The following is a 26,088-nucleotide window of genomic DNA, read 5'->3' as shown; positions in this document are numbered from 1 at the left end:
TCTGTTTCCCCCAGGGTAAGAGTATCACTTCAATATTCTAGTTTCCTTGTCAGCTAATCTTCATGGAAAAAGCTTTGGATTTAGGAGTTTAGATAATTGAAATCTTGACCTGATGAAGCCCCTGGCATGCTGTGTGACTATGACTAAGGACCCCCCCCACCCTCCCCCAAGCCTTGCTGTGCCTCCATTTCCTCACTTGCCCCTGACCAGCTCATGTGGACAAAGAAGAATTAAAAAAAGGTGTCTGGCAAGTGGCCAACTCCCCAAGGCCAACACAGTGCTAAATTTGAAATGACTCTGGGGATCCATTCCAACCTCCAGAGACAGAAGAGGTGTTGGGATCAAGTCAGAAAGGAGCTATCTGTCTTCCCCTCTAGACTATAAACTCACTGTAGGCAGGGAATGTGTCTATTTATTGTTATATTGTACTCTTCCAAGCGCTTAGTACAATGTTCTACACACAGCAAGTGCTCAATAAATACGATTCAATGAATGAACGAACCTCTGAAGAATCAGCAGGCTCCGAGTGGGGTACCTTCTGTCCAAATCCCGCCAAAACTCCCCTCCCTAGCCCAGCCTTATTATTATTATGGTTATTATCATTATTCTTATCAATATCATTATTATCATTATCAATCTGATTATCTTGTATCTACCCCTGTGTGTAGTACAGTGCTTAGAACGTAAGTTCTAGCCCAGTGTGTAGTACAGTGCTTGGAATAAAGTTAAGTATTTACTATGTTCTAAGAATCATTCTGGGCAGGGAATGCGTCTGTTTATTGCATCGCTCCCTCCCAAGTGTTTAATATGGCGCTCCGCACAAAGTAAGCCCTCAATAAAAACGACTGACTGACCCATTGGAGTTGATACAAGATAATCAGGTCGGTCGCTGTCCTGGTCCCACATAATGCTCAAAGACCAATTAGGAAGGAGAACAAATATTGAATCCCCATTTCACAGATGAGGCAGGCAAGTGACAGAATCAGGATTAGAATCCAGGGCCTCTGATTCTCAGGCTCATGGTTTTTCCACTAAGCCACGCTGACGATCCCCCAACAAGTTCTTGCTCATTGCCTCTTTGCCCTGTCCCCAAATCCTGGAACAAACCTTTGCTCACCACCTAATACCTGTCCCATTTTGCAGAAATCTGCCCTGCCTTGGGTGGTGTCCACCCATCTTCTTCCACTCTCCTGAGGGACCAGGATAATAATAATGTTGGTATTTGTTAAGCGCTTACTATGTGCAGAGCACCGTTCTAAGCGCTGGGGTAGATACAGGGTAATCGGGTTGTCCCAAGTGAGGCTCACAGTCTTCATCCCCATTTTACAGATGAAGTAACTGAGGCACAGAGAAGTGAAGTGACTTGCCCACAGTCACACAGCTGACAAGTGGCAGAGCCTGGATTCGAACCCATGACCCCTGACTCCCAAGTCCGGGCTCTTTCCACCGAGCCACGATGTTTGACCCTTTGTTTTTAATTGATATTGGGACTTCAGGATTGCAAATCAACCCAGTCTGGTTTGGTCATTGGTTTGGCTGGTTGGTTCTAATTACTAATTTTGTTTTTCTGACCTATCCTCTGGGGGGTGAGTCTTTTAAAAAAGAAAGGAAGCTTAGGGAAGATTTTCTGTCTGGAAACACTCTGGGCAGGTCATACTCCCTTCCAAGGTCTGCTCAAGATTTGGTTTGTCTGTGCATGTGGGGACAGTGAAATCCCATGAAAGTAGTCCTCACTATCCAAACCCTCAAAGGAGTTGTAGTAAGCCCAAATATCAACTGTTCATTTGCTCATGTGAAATATTTCAGTCCACACTACAGTGTAACACTGAAGAGGTAGGCCATCTAAGCACGGGGAAAGTGAATTTGATCAGCAAGTGGGTCATGATGATTTCAAATCGAGAAGCAGCTGGCTCAATGGAAAGAGCCCAGGCTTGGGAGTCAGAGGTCATGGGTTCGAATCCCGGCTCTGCCACTTGTCAGCTGTGTGACTGTGGGCAAGTCACTTCACTTCTCTGTGCCTCAGTTACCTCATCTGTAAAATGGGGATTAACTGTGAGCCTCACTTCGGACAACCTGATTACCCTGTATCTACCCCAGCGCTTAGAACAGTGCTCTGCACATAGTAAGCCCTTAACAAATACCAACATTAATCAATTAATTAAATGAGATTCCTGTTCAGGAAAATTCCACTACCAAAGGCTTTTTATGGTTAATCGATTAATGGTACTTATTCAGCACTTCTGTGTGCCCAGCACTGTACTAAACACTTGGCATAATACGGTACAACAGAGTTGGTAGACATGTTCCCTGTCTTAAGAAGTTTACAATCTAGTGATAGAGACAGACATTAAAATATATTACAGGATGGTGTGGGGGAGTGGAAAACTGAGTAAAACAATAGGTACATAATTGATGGTGGGGCAAGGCAGGTATCTCAGTGGTTAGTGGGACAGAGTCAAATGCATAGGTGATGCAGAAGAGAAGGAAAATAGGGTGGAGAAATAAGAGGTGTATCAAGGAAGGCTTCCTGGAGAAGATTTAAAAGGGAGGGAAAATATGGTGAAGAAGTGAGAGGTGCATCAAGGAAGGCTTCCTAGAGAAGATGTGATAATAATAATAATAACGTTGGTATTTGTTAAGCGCTTATTATGTGCAGAGCACTGTTCTAAGAGCTGGGGTAGATACAGGGTAATCAGGTTGTCCCACGTGAGGCTCACAGTTATTCCTCATTTTACAGATGAGGTAACTGAGGCACAGAGAAGTTAAGTGACTTGTCCACAGTCACACAGCTGACAAGTGCCAAAGACGAGATTCGAACCCATGACCTCTGACTCCCAAGCCCAGGCTCTTTCCACTGAGCCACTCTGCTTCTCTAAAAATCTATGTGATTTTAGTAGGGCTTTGAAGATGGGGAGAATGGTAGGCTGACAGATATGAAAGAGGAGGAAGAGCAACGATGAGCACGGTATGGCTAAATCTGCCATCTTCCCAGCTTCTGTCCTTGTCTCAGTTTCCTACTGTGAACACTTTGGAATTCACTGTTCCACCTCCTCCTAGAAAATGCCATTAACGTCATGCCTTTGGCTAAAATTCCACAATCATTCCTCCTGGCTATGTTCTTGTCAACACACTTCCGCTTTTCCGTGGAACAAATTCTAACTATCAGAGATTTCTCTCCTAATTAAAACGATCACTGTTCCTGCTTAGAAAGATGCCTTCCAATTTACTCTAAGGTTACTGGTGATGCGGCTTCTAGATTACTTCAGTGATGCTTTGCTTTAACTCAGGGTTTCTCACTTGACTTCACCACTTTTTCCCTAAATTATTTTTTTTTTGTCTTTAGTGTTTATTAAGCACTTTCTATGATGGGTCAAACACTGTTCTAAACACTGAGGAAGGTGCAAATAAATAAGGTCAGATGCAGTCCCTGTCCCACATGGGGCTTAGAGTCTAAGTAGGAGGGAGAACAGGTATTTAACCCCCATTTTGCGGTTTAGAAAACTGAAGCACAGAGAAGTGAAGCGACTTGCCCAAGGTGACGCAGCAGAAAAGTGACAGAGCCGGAATTAGAATCCAGGTCCTTTGACTCCTAGGCCCATGCTCTTTCCACTAGACCACATTGTTAAAGTATTTCAAATTTTGGGTAAAGTAATGTGGTAACAAGATTTCCATTTATTCCCCATCTTATTTTCAAGGCCCATCATTGATTTTTTCCTAAAAATGGATATTACATTAAAATCAGTGTGACTTCCTTTCTCTATGCCAATAGAAGGAGCATGGTCCAGATTCACCTCTCCAACCCATACAAAAAAAGATTCCTACGGGGGAATCTCACCTGACTTCAGACCTGGTCCTTGCTTGGGGGAAAACAGGACTTCCTCCGCTGACCTAGAGGTACCATTACTGATGAGAGTGAAGATGAATTCAAGTTGGGGTCTGTTCCTTCACTGGATCTGCACCTGAGACTCAGCGTGGCTCAGTGGAAAGAGCATGGGCTTTGGAGTCGGAGGTCATGAGTTCGAATCCCAGCTCTGCCACTTGTCAGCTGTGTGACTGTGGGCAAGTCACTTAACTTCTCTGGGCCTCATTTACCTCATCTGTAAAATGGGGATTAAGACTGTGAGCCCCATGTGGGACAACCTGATTCCCCCGTGTCTCCCCCAGCGCTTAGAACAGTGCTCTGCACATAGTAAGCACTTAACAAATACCAACATTATTATGTGTCCTTTGGAGTTGAGCGGGTGGGAATCAGAGCTCTCACTTTAAAAAAAAGAAAGGAAAATCAAAACTGCCGAGCAAATCTTTTCTGCTGAGCAAATCTTTTTTTTTTTCCAATTCAGTCATTAAATATTAATCGATGTCAACTTGTTTGGGTGAGCCATCAGCGGTGACAAGTGAGCTAGAAAGAGAGAATTCTGATTAGCCATTTCTCCTGGCCTCTGGAGGACAGAGGGTGAACAATTAACTGATAAACAACTCTGCAGAAAAGAGAGCAAAGAAGCCATTTCTCAGGATTCTGCCTCTACTTAGGATGGTCTTCCTCTTGTGGATTTTAAATTCTTGCTGAATTGCTCCCTGATTCAGGCATGTCTCACTCTGAATGCCCTTAGCTGTTTTGTTTAGACTGGAACTAAGAAATGAATTAGGCTCTTGAAATGATGAATCATGATGCCCTGAATGGATTTTCAGACTCTTTCTGAACAATGCCCCATATCACACTTAGGCTGACAGGCTGTATTTTTATATTTGACATGTAAGAGGAACATGGAAAATAACACATTGACAGTTCCTCAGATACCAGTCATACATCTTCTTAACACAGATTGATGGAAGGAAAAGAATATTATTTAGTGAGACCTTCTTGGGCTCGCAGAGGAAAATATATAGATTCTCCAGAGGAATTCATATTAAGAGTGTTCACAAGCAAAAAAAATGGGAAAATTACAAACGCTCTGTTTCTGATGAGGCAAATAGCTATTGTGGGTTTCAGAAGCCAGTTTTGAAACCTGTACTCTCATGATGAACCAGCCAGATTCTGGTGGATGATTTATTTTTCTTTCCTATGATATCCAAGCTGATGGTGGTTAGGAGTTTTTCCACAAGAAAGGAAAAGGAAGGGTGTGAATTAATCCATTATTAGGAATATCGAGCACATACTGTGTGCAGAGCCTATATTAAGCACTTGGGAGAGTATAATAAGGTTAGGTTAGGGTTGGGAAGCAGGGTGGTCTTGTGGAAAGAGCACGGGCCTGCGAGTCAGGGGACCTGGGTTCTAATTCCAGATCCACCACTTGTTTCCTGTGTCACCTTGGGCAAGTCACCAAACTTCTCTGTGCCTCAATTCTGTCATCTGCAAAATGGAGCTTCAATATCTGTTGTCCCTCCTACTTTGACTGTGAGCCCCATGTGGGACTTGATTCTTTTGTATCTACCCCAGTGCTTAGTACATAATGAGCATTTAACACATACCACAGTCATTATTATTAGTTGACATGATTCCTGCCCTCAAGATGGCCAAGCAGCGAGGCCTAATTGGTAACAGTACGGGCCTGGGAGTCAGACGACCTGGGTTCTCATCCCCACTCTTTACACCATAAATGTTCAATAAATACTATTGAACGATTGCTCCCAGGTGCCATGAGGAAAGTCATACTGACAAAAGACCAAGAACCGACACAGTTATGTCAGGAGGTCCCCGGAAGAAAATAAAAGGAGCATGCCCTGAAGCTAGAAAATCTTTTTTTTATATATGCATTCATTCAATCATATTTATTGAGCACTTACTGTGTGCAGAGCATTATATTAAGCGCTTGAAAAGTACAATTCAGCAATAAAGAGAGACAATCCCTGCCCACAACGGGCTCACAGTCTAGAGGAGGGGTGAGAGAGACATCAATACAAATAAACAAGCATCAATATAAATAAATAGGATTACATATATATACATATATACATGAGTGCCGTGGGGCACTGAGGTAGGGGAAGTGCAAATGGAGCGAGACGTGGTGACGGGAAAGGGAGGGGGAGATGAGGAAAAGCGGGGCTTAGACTGGGAAGGCCTCTTGGAGAAGGTGCGCCTTCAGTATGGATTTGAAGGGGGGAAGAGGGATTGGCAGATTTGAGTTCCTGGCCAGGGGCAGGATGTGTGTCAGGGGTCATTGGCGAGACAGGCGAGATTGCCACTATTCTAGGCTGTAGCAGGATCAAATCAATTTAATCCAGAAATATAACAATAATAATAACAATAATAATGATGGTACTTGTTAAGCACTATGGGCCAAGCACTGTTCTAAGCGCTGGGGTAGATACAAGGTAATCAGGTTGTCCCGCATGGGGCCCACAGTCTTAATCCCCATTTTACAGATAAGGGGACTGAGGCACAGAGAAGTTAATGGACTTGTCCAAAGTCTCACAGCTGGTAAGTGGTGGAGCTGAGTTTAGAACCCACATCCTCTGACTCCCAAGCCCATGCTCTTGCCACTAGGCCATCCTGCTTCTCTAAATATAATTCATCGAGCCCTATTGTGTGCAAAACACTGCACTAAGGACCTGATAGAGTCTAACAGAGTTGGAACAAACAACCCCTGCCCTCAAGGAGCACACAATCTAGCAATCACACAATCAAAGTAATAGAAGAGAAAAAAGAAATTCGTCTCCAGAATTAGGGCTGGTCGCCCATCAGATTACAGTAGAACTGAAAAATTTCCGGACTTTTTTGATGTCAAAGAAAAACCACAGTATCATTTTAGTAAGTCATTAATCATTTGGGCCTGTTGGTTCATGTGTACTTTTCGATGTGGTCTGCATCTTATCTGACTGTATTCCTCTTTGTTAAATTATTGTATCGCGTTAGGCAATCGCAGCTAAGGTATGTCAATGGACTTCTATTGTTAACTATAATGCTCTCATCACTCCCTTTGCTAGTTCCTCTCTGCCACACCAGCCGTGGGGCTTGGCTGGTGGCCCAGTCAGTCATATCCTGTGACTCCTACAGAGCCTAAGGGCTTCTTTCTGTCTGCCACTCTCCATTTGTCTTTCCCTTTCTCCCTTCTCCTTTCCTCACCCCTTTCATCTACCCATTAGCTCCTGGCCCACATTTAGACACTTTTTCATGGCCCCCGGAGCTGGAGAATTTAGAAGAATCCAATCTCCAAATGGGGTCATCTGAGGAGGTGAGAGTCTAGGAATGAAGCATTGCTTCCTACTGTTTACAGACAAGGGGAGGGAGTCTAAAAGGAACTGGAGTCTGGCTGGAACAATAGCTACGGGACAGCAAAGCTCGGATTACCATCCACTCAGCCCCTGTGCGCCCTAAACCACAACCCTCTAACAGCATGTGCATTCATTTGCCTCCTGATGCTCAATTTCCTGCCACTCACTTTTCCCTTCCCAACACCCCCCACACACACACACACCGCAAAGAACTAGATGCCTAAAGCCTACAGATTCTACTTCAAGAACAACGCATTGATTCTTGGAGTCTGTTTTTAGGGCAGAGGTCAGTTGTTGTTGTTGAACAAACGAAATGTGAAAATGCTGAATCGCTCTAAATAGTGACGTTGAACAAGAGTAAATCAGAAGACAAAGAGATGGCTCTGAGGGGAGTTATGGAATGCTTGACAGGAAATGGGCAGCCCAGATGTGGTAGGTCTTTGCTAGCACTCACTTTTGAGTCCCTTCCATTGTTTCCGATCTTTGGGCCTTGCTTTTCTATGGTAATAAAAAGAATTCAGTGCCGTAAAGGACCAACCCTATTGTGGCATAAATTTGATCCTTATTTTCCCACAGGAAAGTCTTATTCATTTTAGCTATGCCTCCAACTCTTTGTAGCTGATTAAAGAGACAGAACCATTTTGAATAAACTTTCTCAGTTCTTATGGATTTAGGTAAATACATTTTCATATAAGGACCAAATTTCTCCCATTGTCTCCATCCTTCAAAGATTCAACTTATTTTCACCCACTATGTCTGAGGCTCTGGCAGCCTACTGTACACCAGACTTTTGATCTGTTTGTGGTGGAAGACCTCTGAAGTAAGTGCGGAGGGGAGGGGGAGGAGGGGAGCTTTGGGTTTTTTAAGCACTGGCAATCAATTATTTTTACTCATTCACCTGAGAGAAAACCCATCTGGAGATAATTTAGTGAGTTTAAATTTGAAAGGAACCATTCAGCCTTTCCAAACTTCCTCAGATCTCAAGCCAGTGGGAAGCCTCTTTCTGTATATGCTTCTATTCATCTTTGGATCGACTGTGAAATCTTAATGCACAATCTATCAGTGACGGTGTCCAGCAAGCTCCTCACATTCTCAGAAAAACTCAAACTCACAAAGTTAACAAAAAGGGGTAGAGGAGAATTAAAGTCCTATTTACCAGATTAAAATGCTGTTTTTGTTGCTGACAATTACAATTTACAACCCTTCCTTCCACCATCCAAAGCCAGCATGTTCCTCTGGATTAAGGCTGAAGACCAGAAAACATATTTCCTACAAATCTGCTCTCTGTGCCCATGTAACAGCATTCTTCTGCCACTCAAAGTCTGTCTCTGGAGACCTCCACCTTTCAGGTGCACCAGCCAAGTAAACTGCTTTGGGATGAATGAAAGTGCCAAGTTCTGATGTCGAGCCAACTTCCCCAGGCAGAATGGTGCCACATAAAGGGATATATGGTTTTGGAAGAGATCAACACTCAGTGGCCTTTATCTCAAGCAGCTGTGTTGGCTAATTAATTTCCAGATAATTGCATCTACAAAAAAGATGCGCTTATTTCTGCAGAATGGAATGTTTGACATTGTCTAATGAAGAATTAATGTACATGGCAATAATTGATGTATTTAGAGAGAAAGAAAAGGAGTCACCAAAAAACAGCTTTAAGGAATTTGCATACCCTGATAGGAAAGCACACAGAGACCTGCTAACAAAACACAATCAGGGCCCAAAATTAAGAATCTGCATCGGGGGATTTTTCAAGCATTTACCTTATCCTCAGGAGTGAAAACCAGATAGGCATACCTGCACAGAATGAATCTAATAGGCATTTCTACAGCAAACAGGCAGCAATATGGTGTCTGATTCAGTGCCTACGAAGGAGTCTGCCACAAAGGCACCAGTGTGCCCAGCCCAAGATGTAGTTGAATGACAGAACAGGACAGGAGACACTTTATACCAGTACACAAAGCACTACTTATTAGGTAATCTTCTATTTCATTGCTCTGCACAAGAGCTGTACCCAATACAGCAGGGAAATATACTCTTTGCCATGCAGTTCTCCAAAGTGGTGGTTCTGTAGGTGAATGACTGTGGTGTTCTGTTCATAAGTCTTCCCGTTCGTTCTGAAGACAGGACAGTATGCTGCATCTGCTCAACGTACCCAGTCAGAGACACATTTTCACTGGTTTGCGACGTTATAATCTTCTTGCCTATAGGTCAGTCTCTCCAACTAAGAACTCAGAGAGGAGCAATAAAGAAGCAGCAAGAACTAGCAGAAGGATCACAGGCCTGAGTCAGATGGCCTGTGTTCTAATCCTGACTCTGCCACTTTCCTGCTGGGTGACCCACAGCAAGTTGCTTAACTTCTCTGGGCTTTAGTTTCCTCTCCTGTGAAACAGGGGTTCAATACCTGTTTTCCCTTGTACTTTACACCATGTTCCTATGTAGGACAAGGGCTTTGTCTAACCTGATTTTCTTGTATCTATCTCAGTGCTTAGTACAGGGTTTGGTAAATAGTTATCACTTAACACAAACCACTATTATTTAGTAGTAATAATTATAATATAATAATAATAATAATAGGCTGTGTGTCTAGTTGCCAGAGCTCTGACCTTTACTTCAGCCTTATGTTCAGGTCTACCTCTGGCTGACTGGATTACTCTAGCTGTTTCATTACTTCCCTTCAAAGTTCAGTTCCCCCAGGGATCAAACAATGAGAAAATTCAAATACCTTCCTCCCGGGCCTCCTCGTTCCACTGGGTGAATAGAAGCAGGCATATCTGTAATTGACAAGGGACAAGGTGACTCACAAAGAGGAGGGATTGGTATTATTGCTCACCTCACGTTTATACCTCTATGTTGCACCTTTCATATTAGGGCAATAGAATAACCAATTTCTATATGTATGTGGTGAGACTAGATCAGCAAATTTTAGGCGTATTTCTAATCTTCTCACGGAACCTCATTCTCCACTCTGCCTCAGTCGCCCTGCTCGTGACCTTCCTTCTACCAGGAACTCCCTCCCCCTTCCAAATGCCCAGGCAGAACTTGCTAGACCTTTATTTTATTTTATCTTTATAAATGTGTTCTGTTAAGTGCTTACTATGTGCCAGACATTGGACTAGGTACAGGGCAGGTACAAGCTAATCAAGTTGGATACAGTCCATGTCCACATGGAGCTCACAGTCTTAATCCCCATTTTACAGAGGAGACAACTGAGGCCCAAAGAACTTAAGTGCCTTGCCAAAGTCACACAGAAGACAAGTGGAAGAGCTGGAATTAGAACCCATGTCTTCTGAATCCTAGACTCATGCCCTTTCCACTAGGTCACACTGCTTCGCATGCTGCATGCTACATGCTAGATCTGAGGCAGAAAGATCATAAAAAAGCAATCCCCCAGTGCAAATTCTTAATTTTGGGTCCTGATTGTGTTTTGTTAGCGGGTCTCTGTGTGTTTTCCTGGTAGAGTATGCAAATTCCTTAACCCACACTGCAGCAAATGTTTTCAGGTTTCTTCTTGGTACTTAGCCACTGTGTTCACTTGTTCTGTATGTTTTTTGCTTGGTTATTCAGTCAATTATTCATTCATTCATTCATTCAATTGTATTTATTAGGCACTTATTGTGTGCAGAATACTCAACTAAGTGTTTGGGAAAGTACCATACAACAATAAACAGTGACATTGCCTGCCCCAAATGAGCTCACAGTCTAGAGAAGGGTAGACAGACATCAGTACAAATAAATAAAATGGCAGATATATACATAAATGCTGTGGGGCTGGGGATGGGGACAGCAAAGGGAACAAGTCAAGAGAGTAGAAGAGAGTAAGAGATGCGGAAAAGTGGGGCTTAGTCTAGGAAGGCCTCTTGGAGGAGATGTGCCTTCAATAAGGCTTTGATGGGTAGGAAAAGTAATTGTCAGATTTGAGGGAGGACATTCCAGCCAGAGGCAGGATGTGGGCCAGGGGTTGGCAGCAAGACACAGGGAAAAGGTTAGTGCTAGAGGAGCAAATTTGTGGTTATCAGCTTACTGTTTCCCGTGACCCTGGAGAAGACAGACCCTAGCATCTTCAAATTCCTGTGAGTGTTAGGGCATATTCCAGATTCAAGCAGGACTGGAAGCTGTTCTGTCCCGTTACTGAATCGGAAATGGTACTCTAACCTTGGCCTAAATCACCAGGTCTCACACAAAACTGTGGTGATTATTCTCTCTCTCACATAAGGAAGAAAAGAGCTTTTGAAATTCCTAAAAATTGCTTTTGTTGGGTCTGGGCCAGTGCATTTGTCTGAAGACTTATCTTAAGCAACTTTCCCTGTTTCAAGAGGAATGGGCACATTCTCTGGACCAGAGATTTAGAACTGTGTACGTGTGTGTGTGTGTGTGTGTGTGTGTATATATGTGTGTGTGCATGTGTATGTTTGTGTAGTGTGTGGTACATGTGTTCTGGTTTTGACTGTAAGTATACCATCCCTGTTTCAAAGGATGGTTGAAAGTGCTCTGAAAGACTATCCAGACTCTAACAGGAGCAGCATGGCCCAGTGGATAGGGCATGGGCCTGGGAGTCAGAAGGTCATGGGTTCTAATCCTGGCTCCGCCATTTGTCTGCTGTGTGACCGTGGACGAATCACTTAACTTCTCTGTGCCTCAGTTCCCTCATCTGTAAAATGAGGATTAAGACTGTGAGCCTGTGTGGGGCAGCGATTGCGCCCAGCCCAATTCTCTTGTATCTACCCAAGCACTTAGAACGGTGCCTGGCACATAGTAAGCACTTAACAAATAATAAAATCATCATCATCATCATTATTATTATTATATCCAAAATTCTTCATATACCTTGCACTTTGGAGACTTTTGCTCGTCCCCAACTGTGAGCACATAGTAAGCCCTTAAAAACCTCAACAAAAAAATTTATAACAATTAAAATAAAATAAAATTAAGGTCTAGCAAGATAAGCCTGTAAATTTTAAGGGGGAGGGAGATCCTGGGGGAAGGTGTTCCCCAAAATCCTTGCCACAGTCTTAGTGGGAAGACCGAGCTCCTTTCTTCCTGTTTCTGTACTGATAAACATAATCAAATGGGGCAGAGAAGATGATGATTCATTCAATGGCGGGACCCATGCCCGGCAGGGTCCCAAAGGGGGTCATTCAGGAGCTTATGCTGAAAGGCGGGCCATTGGATTGCTCAAACGGTGGGGTGTTCTGGAGTACGTGCCAAAGGGCAAATCACTCCCAGGTCACCCCAGTGTGGGGACATCACGAGATGAGGTCATGGCAGTGCTCAGCATTTCCACATCTGGTGAAAGGGTAGAAAAACCCGGACTGAACTCGGGTCCTCTGTAGCTTCTCTGGAGAGGTCACCAGCTGGTCCCTGACCGGCCAGAGTTAGAACCGGAAACTCAGGAAGTCGGTAACTGTTGGAGTCATGAGTATTGGACTAAGGTACTCAGCTTGCCCTGAGGCGTGTGAAAGAATGGATATAAGAGCTTGTGGTGATATCTGACTAAAAGCTAGCTGCAGGGAACTAATCTGAAGCACTTCTCGGATCGTTTGTCTACTTTGACTGGTATTTGTGATCAATAAACACATCCATCCTGCCGCCTAGGGTCTCTCATTCATTAACTCGGAATCCTCTAGACCGTAAGCTCGTAGTGGGCAGGGAATGTGTCTGTTTTTTGTTATACTGTACTCTCCCAGGCGCCTACTATGCACACTATGCTCTGCACACAGTAAGTGCTCAATAAATATGATTGAATGAATGAATGAATCCTAAACAAACTCGATCCCGGCTCTTCCCCTTTGCGATTAGTCGGCGACCACGCGTCAAAACAGAGCCTGGCAACCCTGAAGGAAACAATCCCATAGGGTAGAAGCGGAAAGAAGGGGAGGGGAGGAGGAAGGTACCAACCTGACTCCACTTCTGACAAACTGAGAATTCAAATCAGGAAATGCTTAATCAGTATATGTGTTCCTGAGATGGCATGTTCCCTCCCTCCCCTTCTTCTCTCCTTCCATTCTCCCACTACTTCCTCCAGTTGTCCCCTTCTCCCATTTCATCCCATCCAATAGCCATGTTCCTTATTTTTGTCCCCCCTGTAGTGAATCCTCTGGACTGTAAGCTCGTTGTGAGATGGGAGCGTTTCAAACAACTATGTATTGTACTCTCCCAAGTGCTTAGTACAGTGCTCTACATAAAGTAAGGGCTCAATAAATGTGATTGATTGATTGCCTGGATTTAATAATCATTTTGGTATTTGTTAAGCACTTAGTATGTGCTAAGCACTGTTCTAAGTGCTGGGGTAGATACAGGGTAATCAGGTTGTCCCACGTGAGGTTCACAGTCTCAATCCCCATTTTACAGATGAGGTAACTGAGGCATCAAGAAGTTAAGTGACTTGCCCAAGGTCATACAGCTGACAGGTGGAGGAGCCAGGATTAGAACCCACAACCTCTGACTCCTAAGCCTGTACTCGTTCCATTGAGCCACGGGACTTGTTTCCCTTAGAGAAGCCTAGTGGAGTCAGAAGGACCTGGGTTATGATCCCGGATCCACCACTTGTCCTCTGTGTGTCCTCGGGCAGGTCACTTCACTTCTCTGGGCCTCAGTTACCCCATCTGTAAAATTAGAACTGAGACTGTGAGTCCCTTATGGGACAGGGACTGCGTCCAACCCGATTTGCTTATATCCATCCCAGTGCTTAGTACAATGCCCGGCACATAGTAAGCACTCGACAGATATAATCGTCATTATCACTGTTATTGTTATTATTTCCCAAGTTTTTCTCTCCTGGATGGAACTCTCTCAGGTCTGCCCTTTGACAGGTGGAAACTTCACCTACTTCAACCAAAGATGTCAACATTTGTGACCCCTGTTGCTCCCAGAACGCTTAGAGAGAGTTGTTGCCTGCAGTGGTGCCTGGCCCCAGGCCATGGTGTAGTGGATAGAGCCCAGGCCTAGGAATCAAAAGGTCCTGGGTTCTAATTCTGGCTCCACCACTTGTCGGCTTTGGGCAAACCACTTCGCCTCTCTGGGACTCAGTTACCTCATTTGTAAAATGGCAATTGAGACCATAACTTCACATGGGACAGACACTGTCTAACCTGATTTGCTTGTATCCATCCCAGCACTCAGTACAGTACCCGGCACATAGTAAGCACTTAACAAATACCACAAATGCCAGTTCTCCGTGATCTGGGGTTTGATGCCAGCACAACTTTAAGCCAATCTAGGTCTGCTGAAGTTCAAAATGAGACAATACAATATCATTCTTCTCTCTCCTCTTCTCCTCTGCACACAACCCTCCAAACATATATCTCCTATTGGTGTCTAAGTAATTTAGCCAGATATGGTGTAGATTTTCCTATATTAAGTCAACGTTCCCATTTTTCAGTGAACATTATGTATTCTTTCAGCCCAAGAATATGATATTTTCAAGCCCTCAAATACTACTAAGAATCCCTGACAAATTTGTTCAGCTCCTCAAGGATTAAAAAAAAAGTGGTAATAAATAAGAAATTGCCTTTGTAGAAAAATATATTAATAAAAAATGTTCACTATGTACTTACTGTATTTTATAGACAAAGGCATTTTATTTAACAACTCAGAAGAAATTTGAGTACATTGTAATAAAAAATGTGGGATACTTATTTTCAAACTCTGGACATATTCTTCCCTTACCCTGCCAAACATTCATGAGAAGGGCAGGACAAAGCTTGAATGCTGGACTTCTCTGTTGAAAACAGGAATCTATCCTGGCTTTCAAAGCTGTGATTGAGAAAGTGAAGCACTTAAAAAGGGTGGGGTGTGAGGCTTTGAGAAGGTATTAATATACTCTCACTGTCCAGGTCTTCCAAAGAGAATCAAAAGGTACAGGATTCCAGTGCAAACTGCCTAAGATTTGTCTGATTGGATTACGGCCATCCCAAGTGCCCCTATTCGAATCCCAGCTCTGCCACTTGTCAGCTGTGTGACCTTGGGCAAGTCACTTCACTTCTCTGTGCCTCAGTTACCTCATCTGTAAAATGGGGATTAAAACTGTGAGCCCCATGTGGGACAACCTGATCACCCTGTATCTTACCCCAGTGCTTAGAACAGTGCTCTGCCCATAGAAAGCACTTAACAAATACCAAAATTATCATTATTATTCCTTCACTCTGTTTGGAGGGGTCAACTGACAGCACGGTTAGGAGCCCCATCCTCTGATTGGGTCCTGAAGACATGAGCCGTGCCCCCTAATTGATTCCTGCCAACATAAGCCGACACGTTTGGTTTCTGTTGCTCCTGCTGTTGGAGGGGTGGGAGCTATCCCAGCTCCTCAGGCCGTAGGGTCTCAGAAGGGGATCAAGAGAAGGCAGAGGTGGGTGCTGAGAGGGGCAGAATCTGGGCTCGCCAAAAGTCCCACCAGAGCTGGGGTGGTCGGCAGCCGCCCCAACTCCTCAGGGTGCGGGACTGTGGAGGGGTACATTCATTCATTCATTCAGTAGTATTTATTGAGGGCTTGCTATGTGCAGAGCACTGTACTAAGCGCTTGGAACGTACAAATCGGCAACAGATAGAGACAGTCCCTGCCCATCGACGGGCTTACAGTCTAATTGGGGGAGACAGACAGACAAAAACAATAGCAGTAAATAGAATCAAGGTGATGTACATCTCATTAACAAAATAAATAGGGTAATAAAAATATATACAAATGAGTGGACGAGCACAGTGCTGAGGGGAGGGGAAGGGAGAGGGGGAGAAGCAGAGGGAAAGGGGGGGAAAGGGGGGCTTAGCTGAGGGGAGGTGAAGCGGGGGGTAAAGGGGCAGCAGAGGGAGCAGAGGGAAAAGGGAAAGCTCAGTCTCACTCAGTTACCTCATTTGTAAAATGGCAATTGAGGCCATAGCTCCACATGGGATCTGATTTGCTTGTATCCACCCTAGCCACCTTAATACAGTACCTGACACATAGTAAGCACTTATCAAATACCACAAATGCCAGTTCTCCATGCTCTGGGGTTTGATGCCAGCACAACTTTAAGCCAATCTAGGGGAAGCTCAGAACTCACGACCTCTGACAGCCTGGGAAGGCCTCTTGGAGGAGGTGAGCTCTAAGTAGGGCTTTGAAGAGGGGAAGAGAATTAGTTTGGTGGACGTGAGGAGGGAGGGCGTTCCAGGACCGCGGGAGGACGTGGCCCAGGGGTCGACGGCGGGATAGGCGAAAATGGGGGACGGTGAGGAGGTGGGCGGCGGAGGAGCGGAGCGTGCGGGGTGGGCGGTAGAAAGAGAGAAGGAAGGAGAGGTAGGAGGGGCCAAGGTGATGGAGAGCCTTGAAGCCTAGAGTGAGGAGTTTTTGTTTTGTGCAGAGGTTGATAAGCAACCACTGGAGGTTTTTAAGAAGGGGAGTGACATGCCCAGAGCAGTACAGAAAGTGTGTTGAGAGAAGGGAGGATAGGAGAGGTGGAATTTGGGTTCACCAGCACCAGGGGATTTAGTGCATATTTATTTCTAATAAATATTTTGTTACATACCAGGGAAGCAGCATGGCAGAGTGGATAGAGCACGGGGTTGGGAGTCTGAAGCCCATGGGTTCTAATCCGGGATCCATCACTTGTCTGCTGTATGGCCTTGGGCAAGTCACTCCACTTCTCTGTGCCTCAGTAACCTCATCTGTAAAATGGAGATTGAGACTGTTTTGTTTTGTTGCCTGACTCCCCCTTCTAGACTGTGAGCCCATTGCTGGGTAGGGATTGTCTCTGTTGCTGAATTGTACTTTCCAAATGCTTAGTACAGTGCTGTGCATACCGTAAGCGCTCAATAAATACGATGGAATGAATGAATGAATGAATGAATGAATGAATGAATGAATGAATGAACCCCATGTGGGATAGGGTCTGTGTCCAACCCAATTCGCTGGTGTCGACCTCAGCACTTAGTACAGTGCCTGGCACGCAGTAACTGCTCAACAAATACCACAATTATTATGATTATTATATTTATTTTTATATATAAGGAATGTCTACCACTGCCTCCCCCAGCCAGTCCTATCCACAGACTAGGAAGCCCCAGAGACCGGGGATTTATTTTTTATTTAGAGCAATAGTAACGGTAGCTCTCCAGTTCCCTCCCCTCCCAGAGGCACAGAGAAGTTAAGTGATTTGCACAGAGTCACACATCTGATAAGTGTCTGGCGGAGCCGGGATTAGAACTCCCGATCTCTGACTCCCAAGCCTGTGTTCCCTCCACTAAGCCACGCTGATTCTTTAAAACAATACTAATAACAGTGTTATATATAAACATTTATTTTGCATCAATCACTGTACTAAACATTAGGGTAGATATTAGATATGCAGAGACCCAGCCACTACCCTTCATTGGGCTCACGGCCTAAGCAGGAGAGAGAACAGGTATTGCATCCCCATTTTGCAGATAGGGAAACTGAAGAAAAAAGATGCTAAGTGACCAAGATCACACAACAGGTAAGTGGCAGAGCAGGGATTACAATCCAGCTCTTCTGACTCTCAAATCTGTGGTCTTTCCACTAAGCAACCCCGCTTATTCAAAATAAAGTTGCCAAACGTTTTGGCAGAAACTGTAAACTGAGGTTTGTGTGTCCCTTTTTTTTTTTTTTTTTGGTGCTATGTTTATTGCAATAAGCTTTGGCTAGAAAACTTGAACATTGACGGATGGGAGCCTTTGGGCATGAAGGAGCAAATGATTATAATATGTCATCTTGTCTCTACCTCCCTAATAGTTGACTGCAGTCTAGCAGGTTGTCTATTACATTTTTTTCTTTTATTCTTGTTGAAATTTCACAAATGTCTCCATTTAAGTCAGTGTCAGGAAGGATTGAATTGGTGTAGTTTTCTTTTAGGAATGAGTTAGATGTTGCTCAGCAGGTGGACCTAAAACTGGTGGAATAAGAAAGAATAGAAGAGTGGAAAATAAAGAGAAGCACTGTGCCTAGTGCAAAGAGCGTGGCCTTGGAGTCAGAAGGACCTGAAATCTAATCCCAGCTCCACCATTTGTCTGCAGTGTGACCTTGGGCAAGTCTCTGTCCCTCAGTTATCTCCTCTATAAAATGGGAATTAAGACTGGAAGCCCCATGTGGGACATGGACTGTGTCCAACCTGAGTAGCTGGTTTCTACCCCAGCTCATAGTACAGAGCCTGGCACATAGTAAGTGCTTAACGAAAGCTGAAAAAAAGGACCTGATCGTTTCAGAAAGTAATCACAGATTCATCATGAAGGAAGGCCTAATTCCTATATATTTTTCACATGGTTAAGTAAAAAATTTGGGAGGCCTTCTGACAGCTTCATAGGTCAGTGCAGCCCTCTGATGCAAATTCTCCCTTGGGAGTTTGATGCTCAGAGAGGATCATTAGCATTTTTCCCCTCTAGAAGCAATTTACTGCATCATAGCTCCTGCAGAGAATAATAATAACAATAATAATAATAATGGTATTTGTTAAGCACCTACTATTTGCCAAGCAGTGAATGAATGAATGAATTTCTATGGCAGCCAGAGGCACAAAAGCTCCCACTACATTAATCTCTGTCCAGTGAGACCCTGGCGAACTGTCTAGAACAGCACCACGGGAAGGGTTTTTTTTTAATGGTATTTGCTAAGTGCTTACTATGTGCCAGGCACTGTATTAAGCACTGTAGTAGATTCTATTTAGTTGCCATTGTTTTTACGAGATGTTCTTCCCCTTGACTCTATTCATTGTCATTGTTCTCATCTGTCCGTCTCCCCCGATTAAACTGTAAGCCCGTCAAACGGCAGGGACTGTCTCTATCTGTTGGCTACTTGTTCATTCCAAGCGCTTAGTACAGTGCTCTGCACATAGTAAGCGCTCAATAAATACTATTGAATGAATGAATGAAGCACCGTTCTAAGCTCTGGGGTGGATACAAGGTAATCAGGTTGTCCCACGTGGGGCTCACAGTCTCAATCTCTATTTTACAGATGAGGTAACTGAGGCACAGAGAAATTAAGTGACTTGTCCAAAGTCACACAGCAGACCAGTGGCAGAGCCAGGATTAGAACTCACAACCAATGACTCCCAAGCCCATTCTGTTTCCACTAAGCCATGTTGCCAGGGTCAGGATAAAATGGGCATTAGGCATTTTCTGGAAGCCACTAGACCAGACATTATTATTACTATCATTATTATTATTATGTTATTTGTTGAACGCTTACTATGTGCCAGGCACTGTACTAAGTGCTGGGGTGGATACAAGCAAATCGGGTTGGACACAGTCCCTGTTCCATGTGGGACTCACAGTCTCAATCCCCATTTTACAGATGAAGGAACTGAGGCCCAGAGAAGTGAAGTGATTTGCCCAAGCTCACAGAGCAGACCAGCGACGGAGCCGGAATTAGAACTCATGACCTCCTGACTCCCAGGACCGCACTCTATCCACTAGGCGTGCTGCTTCTCCTTATCTGTTGCAACCTGCATAAACTGATGACTCAGCATGGCTCTGTGGAACGAGCCCGGGCTTAGGAGTCAGAGGTCATGGGTTCTAATCCCGATTCCACCACCTTTCAGCTGTGTGACTTCGGGCAAGTCACTTCACTTCTCGGTGCCTCAGTTATCTCATCTGTAATATGGGGATTAAGACTGTGAGCCTCACTTGGGACAACTAGATTACCCTGTATCTACCCCAGAGCTTAGAACAGTGCTCGGCATATAGTAAGCACTTAACAAATTCCAACATTATCATTATTATGACTCAAGATGTTCCAACCCCCAAGAGCTCTGATATCTCCCCCATGTGTAATGCAGAGTGATATCTGCATTACATCTGCTCTGCACATAGTAATTGCTTAACAAATACCAACATTATTATTATCATTATTATTAATATTATTATGCAGGTTCCGGATTGTATGAGGACAATTAGCCAATAGGTGAGGAACAACAGGTGAGGAAGGTGGAAACCTCTGTCCAGGGCCTAGGGCAGCAGAATCCCACCTCAGGGCTCAGTAAGAAGCTGAGATGGAGATGAGGTGTTACTTCCTTCAGAGTCTTATCCTTTTATAAGAGATGAAGGATCTAAAAAGATCAAGCCCAAATAACAATTGACATACTTTAGAGAAGCAGCGTGGCTCAGTGGAAAGAGCCCGGGCTTGAGAGTCAGAGGTCGTGGGTTCAAATCCCGGCTCTGCCACTTATCAGCTGGGTGACCGTGGGCAAGTCACTTCACTTCTCTGTGCTTCAGTTACCTCATCTGTAAAATGGGGATTAACTGTGAACCTCACGTGGGACAACCTGATTACCCTATATCTACCACAGCACTTAGAACTGGGCTCGGCACATAGTAAGTGCTTAACAAAGACCAACATTATTATCATTTACAGCAAACTTATTAGACTCCATCATAAACCCTCAGGCATAGTTACCATCCACTGGTTTGTCAAATCTGTAGGCCAAATTTGGTGACTGGAATTCTGGTAGCTCTCTTACGGCTTTAGTAGGCGTGGAGTCTTCCTCTCCAATAGGGCACCTGCCCCTGATTTTTAAATAGTGGTGAATAACACCTATCCCACCTTGTTCAACATTGCCTTCGCCTTGTTCAAGGCTTATCATGATTCTGTAAACTCAGATTTGTCTGATTTCCTTACTTTGGTGTCTATTCTGTCTCTCCCACGAGCTGCTAACTATTCCAATCCATCAACCAATTCCATATTCTTGCCGCAGGCTAAAGTCAGCACTGATCAGAAGAGCCATCTTTTGTGCACTTAGGCACTGTTTTTCTCATTCAACCAGCTTTAGCAACTTTCCTGGATATTGTCCCGCACTCATTTTTTTAAATGATATTTGTTAAGCATTTATTATGTGACAGGCACTGTCCTGTGCATTGAAGTAGGTACAAATTAATCATGTTGGCCACACTCGCTGTCTCACATTGGGCTCTCAGTAATAATCCCCATTTTACAGCTAAGGTAATTGAGGCACAGAGCTGTTAAGTGACTTACCCAAGATCACACAACAAAGAGACAGCCCCTTCTAACAGCCAGGCCTGTACTCTATCCACTAGGCCACACTGTGTTTCATTCTCAGTCATACACCCTTAACAAAATGATTTAAAAACAACCTTCAATTATTAAATAATCATAATTGGTACATATTTACCTATATATTTAAAATATGTAATTCTAAGGCCAAATCACCAACGATTATTCAGTTAAGACAAAATCACTGACAATTCATTCATCATCTTAGCACTTGAATTCATATTTTACATATTCTGCCACTCCCCCATCTACAATCCAGTAAATCTCTGTCTTCCCTCTAGGCTGCAAGCCCCTTGAGGTCAGGGATTTCTAATTCTATCATACTCTCCCAAGCACTTAATACAGTGCTCTGCCTGAAATGAGCACTCAATAAATGCTATTGATTGACTGATTGAAATTTCTGGTTGGGTGAAAAGTGATGATGCAAGGGTGCTAAAAACCAGGTTACGGCCGCACAGGTTGCGGCTGCAAAATTCCCCGGCCCAAAGCAAAATTCTGAATCTACTCTCGTGTCCCATACTACTGTTAAAACTCCCACCGTTTTTGCTAATTGTTGCTAATCTTATTAGTTTTAAAATGGTAAGTGGGCAGCCCAGCAACTGAGTTGTCTGTAGTGGTTACACCAAATTGGAAGAATTTGTAGTAGTGGGAAAGGGTGGAAGTCATCAGCTGGTGGCAGAGAGCGGCAAAATAGTTTCTCCAGGGAGTCCCACTTTGATTTCCAAAGAGCTTCCTTCTCTAGCCGATGAAAGTTTACATTTTTATTCTACTTGTTTTAAAACTGAATTTGAAAACTTAAAGGCTAATGAATAGCAATTCAGTCCACTTTAAAACAATGCTTATTAAATTCTCTAAATTACAACATTTATAGAATTGGCTCTCCTGGGGGGAAATGAACAATGGCATTCATTTTCACTAGCATTTAAAACCATCTAGATTCCTGTTGATTTTTGTAAAGGCCTGTTACTTAAAAGGAAAGGGCCATTAAGTGTTTAGAAGAGCATATGCACATCAAGTTCAGCTATTTTTTCTTGGTTGTCAAGGGACTCATTAAAGATGCCAGGAACATTTTTTCATTCAGAAGATCAAAATAAATATTGCTTAAATGGACCTTTAGATCTCTGAGGATTTATTCAGGTGCTTGGCAGTGCCAATATAATTGGAGCGTATTTTGAGAGCTTATTCCCTCCTATGGCTATGGATATGTGGACAATACATGCAGTCACTTGGTTTAGGAATGAAATGAGCTAAATATGAATACAAATATGGGCTCAGACTATCTTCTTGAAGCTGGCCAGGAGCATTTTTTTGGAACCCTTTTTTTTATGGTATTTGTTAACCCACATTATAACTATGTGCCGGGCACTGTACTAAGCACTGGAATAATAATAATAATAATAATGTTGGTATTTGTTAAGTGCTTACTATGTGCAGAGCACTGTTCTAAGCGCTGGGGGAGATACAGGGTAATGAGGTTGTCCCACGTGAGGATCACGCTCTTAATCCCCATTTTACAGATGAGGTAACTGAGGCACAGAGAAGTTGTGACTTGCCCACCGTCACACAGCTGAATAGATAGAAGCTACTCAGGTTAGCTACAGTCCCTGCCATTCATTCATTCAATCGTATTTATTGAGCACTTACTGGGAACAGAGCACTGCACTAAGCGCTTAGGAACTATAATTCATTCCATAGTATTTATTGAGCACTTAATATGTGCAGAACACTGCACTGAGCCCTTACAACAAATAGAGACAATCCCTGCCCACAGTGGGTTCACAGTCTAGAATGGGGGAGACAGACATCAAAACGAGTAAATCAGATATGAGTAGCATCATTATAAATAAATAGAATTATTTATACACATCATTAATAAAAATAAATAAAATTATAATTCTAAATATGTACGCATATACACAAGTGCTGCGGGGGCACATGGGGCTCACCATCTTAATCCCCATTTTACAGATGAGGGAATTGAGGCACAGACTTATCCAAGGCCACAAAGCCGACAAGTGGTGGAACTGGGATCTGAACCCGGGTCCTTTTGACTCCTGGGCCCAGGCTCTATTCACTAGGTCATGCTGCCCTCAAGGACTTCAAGAGAATGAGTGGCAATAATGGTCTATGCCTCCATGTAAAATTTAGGTCCTTGTAGTTTGGATGGGGCCCTGACAATGATGCCTGGGTGAACGGCAGTGGAGGCTGGGCCCTCATTCTCCTCTCTGATTGAATTTCCCTCTCTAACCAATAAACTTCCTACAGCTTTGAGGATATAAATTCTAGTGCCAGGGTTTGCCACTGTTTGGGCACGTATTTCCCGGCTGTAAAATCTCTTCACATTACACACATTATTCCCCTTCTCTGATGCGGTGATGTCCCTGCAGCTCAACTTTCCGATCCTGAGAGCAGAGCAAGCCACGTGAGGAGTGAGGTAAGAAAAATTGTTCCTGGATAACTAATGCTACCAAGCTCTGCAGCCAATGGGGATGTTACTCTGCCACTTGTCAGCTGTGTGACTGGGGGCAAGTCACTTAACTTCTCTGTGCCTCAGTTACCTCATCTGCAAAATGGGGATTAAGCCTGTGAGCCCCACGTGGGACAACCTGATTCCCCTATGTCTACCCCAGCGCTTAGAACAGCGCTCTGCACATAGTAAGCGCTTAACAAATACCAACATTATTACTAGGAGCGGCTAATACGGAAGTCTTTCTGGCAAGAATGGAAGACAAAAGGTTCACTATTTGGATGGGTCTGGGCTAAGAGAAAGCTACTTGGAGTACGGCAAGGGGAAGAGGAAGGCCATAAATGTGTTTTTTTTTCTTTAATAAGAAAGTTGTAATTAGAGAGGGGTTCACTGTAAAGCTTTCCCCATTTATGCCATTACCTCTTCAGTGGTGTCAGTTTTCTATAACTATTTTCTCCCTCTCTCCTCCCCTTCTTAGCTGCTATTTTCCACCTCTCCTTTTGACAGTCCCTTCCTCTCTTGGATATCAACATGTTCCAATCTCCTCCATTCTAAAAAGGCCTCTCCAAATCTCACAGCCCACTCCAGTTATCACCCACATCCTGTTATCAAGTGCTGAATACAGCGCTCTGCATACAGTAAGCACGCAATCAATTACATTGACAGATTGATCACCTGCTCCCCGGACTATCCAAACTCCTAGAATGATCCATACATACCCACTACCTTTATTTCCCCTCTACTCACTGCAACTACTCATTCACTCTGCTCACTCTCAACTCACTGCAGTCAGGCTTTGGATGCCTTCACTACACTAAGACTGCGCTCTCTCATGACCTCGTGAAAGTCAAGTCTAAAGGGCTACATTTCATCCTACTCCTCCCTAGCCACTCAGTTGCTTTTTGGCACCATGGACCCCATCCTCCTCAAAACATTAGAACCAGAAGCAGTGTGGACCAGTGGATAGAGCATGGGTCTGGGAGTCAGAAGGACCTGGATTCTAATTCTGGCTCTGCCACTTGTCTGCTGTGAGACTTTGGGATAGTCACTTTACTTTTCTGTGCCTCAGTTACCTCATCTGTCAAATGGGGATTAAGTCTGTGAGCCCCAGTTCTGCTGACCCAATATTAACCCAGTTCTCCTCCTATCTCTCTGACCACTCTTTCTCAGATCATTCTCAGGCTCTTCTTCTGCCTCAAATCCTCTTTCAATGGGCATCTCACAAGGTTCTTTTTGGGGCCCCCTATTCTTCTCATTTTACACGCACTCTCTCGAGGAGCTCACTTTCTCACATGGATTCAGCTATCACCTCTATTAGGATCATTTCCAAATCTATCGCTTTAGTCCATATTTCTCATCGGTTATTATTAGTATTATTATTATTATCTGATCTGCATTCTAGCATCTCCTTTTGCCTCCAGAACATTTCCCCGTAAATGTCTCAATGCGTCATAAACAGAATTCCTCATCTTTCTCCCTCTAAACTCACTCTTCCTAACTTCCCCATCTCAGTCAATGGATAGATGACATTTATTGAAGTATCACAGTGTGCAGAGCACTGTATTTGGTGTTTGGGAGAGTACACAGTGTTGGTAGTCAAATTCCCTGCCCATAAGGAGCTTATAGTCTAGAGGGGGAGGCAGACATTAAAATGAATTATGGATAGATACACAAGTGTTGTGGGTTGAGAATGGAATGAATATCAAGTGCTTAAAGGATAAAGATGCAAAAGGGGGAGGGAGGTGGGGAAATGAAGGCTTAGTTGGGGAAGGCTTCTTTGAGGAGATGAGATTTTAGTAAGACTTTGAAGGTGGGAGAGTGGTGGTTTATTATACATGAAGAGGAAAGGAGTTCCAGGCCAGAGAGAAGACATGGGCAATGAGCTAGCCCCAAGATAGACAGGATTAGTATATCTGGCCAGTCGAAAACACCGCCGTCCTCCTGCTTCAGAAAACCGTAGCGTCGGTGTAATCCTCGGCTCCTTAACTGTCTTTTTTTTAATGGTATTTATTAAGTTCTTACTATGTGCCAGGCACTGTAATAAGCCCTAGGGTAGATACAAGCTCATCAGGTTGCACATTCACTCTAGTGTCAAATCCTGCCAGTTCTTCCTACACAACATCTCGCAGATCCATCACTCCTTCATGATATGACAAGTTCTGGACATATCACGGCTAGATAATTTTATCATCCTCCTTGCTGGAATCCCCTCATTGAGAGTCTCACCACTGAAATACAAACCAAACGTCTCTGCAAGGATCATCTTCCTTAACAGTTGTTTGGCCTTCCTCAAAACCTTCCACTGGTTTCCCTTGTCTCTTCACAACAAACAAAATTTTCTCACGGTTGCCTTCAAAGCCTTCCACCAACCTGCCCCACCTTATCTATTCACTTGACATGCTATTCCTCAACTCTCTCTCTC

Source organism: Ornithorhynchus anatinus, chromosome 3, assembly GCF_004115215.2.
Source record: "Ornithorhynchus anatinus isolate Pmale09 chromosome 3, mOrnAna1.pri.v4, whole genome shotgun sequence".
Taxonomy (NCBI): Eukaryota; Metazoa; Chordata; class Mammalia; order Monotremata; family Ornithorhynchidae; genus Ornithorhynchus; species Ornithorhynchus anatinus.
Note: the sequence above shows the minus strand (reverse complement) of the source record.